Source organism: Vulpes vulpes, chromosome 16 (genome assembly GCF_048418805.1).
Source record: "Vulpes vulpes isolate BD-2025 chromosome 16, VulVul3, whole genome shotgun sequence".
In the NCBI taxonomy this organism is placed as follows: Eukaryota; Metazoa; Chordata; class Mammalia; order Carnivora; family Canidae; genus Vulpes; species Vulpes vulpes.
The window spans coordinates 83,911,694-83,912,948 of record NC_132795.1 but is presented as its reverse complement, the minus strand read 5'-3'; the positions used below and the strand labels follow the sequence as shown (position 1 = coordinate 83,912,948).

Below are 1,255 nucleotides of genomic sequence, written 5' to 3'. Positions count from 1 at the left end.
ACAAGCATACTCTTCTCCATAAGCAAAGTTCTCTTTCCTCCCTCATACTCTCAATTAATTGCAAGACAACAGAGTAAACGAAGTTACTGGTGATACTTTTTTTTTTTTTTTTGAGCTAAAACCAACATAGGACGTTATATTACATTCAATGTAATGAAATTGCAATGATTTTATACAAATCACATTGCAAAATGATCACAACAATAAAGTCTAGTTAATATCTGTCATTGTTCGTAGTTACAAAATTTTTCTTCTTGTGATGAGAACTTTTAAGATCTACTCTCTTAGCAATTTCAAATACTGTGTTATCAACTATAATCATTCTGGTGGTACTTTTTTTTGGTGGTGTTTTTAGTGACTGAAACAAAACAGATCTAAAACTGCAACCTCTGGAAGAGCCTTTTGTTTTTGTAGGTCTTGTACCTCTCCTTGAACTGGACCTCGGCCTCTCGTCAGGCCTTGAGTTTAAGAGCAGGCTCTCAGAAGACATCGTTGTTGGTGACAGTTTTTATCCAAGGGGATATCCACAGAGTACCTTGTGGGCATGAATCATTGTAGTTATAAACTTTTGCAAAGGACTTGATCTTTCACCTCATGGCGATTTTCTTCTTATGTATGGCAGCTGGCACTTTGCAGGGATAACAGTCAATTCCAGCCACCAGAGCATGGCTGTAGGGATGGTCTGAGGTACCATCATCAATACTCCTCATGATGACCGCTTTGCATCCGGAGTAGCATCTAGTTTGGACCAGCACCACCTTCCGGGGTTTCATGAACTTGCCCATCTTGATACCAGCCACTCAAGCCTACAGCAGAAAGCTCTGGTGGTACTTTTAATGGCACAAGACACATCTCATTCAGAGCACAGGAACAGAATGAAGAGTGGCTGTATGCTACTATACTCAAGAGTGGCTCCACTATGAAGAGTGGCTGTACCATCTACTCCTTGGCCTTGGAATCATTCCAGCCCATCCCACTCTAGCATCATACTGCACTCCTCCTCCAATATTGACCACCACGCTGCCGGCTCTCTTTGGCTTCACACTTGCATTCTTGTCCCTCCCTTGATTAGTCAAACATGCTTATTGGCTAACAATGGGTTTGTCCTTGACTTTACACCCTGTTGACCAATTTGGATGTAGGGATCCAGTTTTCACTTCCGACCTAACTCAGACCCTGGTGCTTTTAGTTTTGCTCACTGACCAGTGGCTTTTCCAGGTCCACTGATTCTGCCAACTTCAGCCACCTCAAAACA

General features: G+C 42.2%; 1 pseudogene; it reads right to left on the bottom strand.

Moving 5' to 3' along the window:
- Window positions 1–374: 374 nt before the first annotated feature.
- LOC112915344 (large ribosomal subunit protein eL27-like) lies at window positions 375–785 on the bottom strand (annotated as a pseudogene).
- Window positions 786–1,255: the final 470 nt, after the last annotated feature.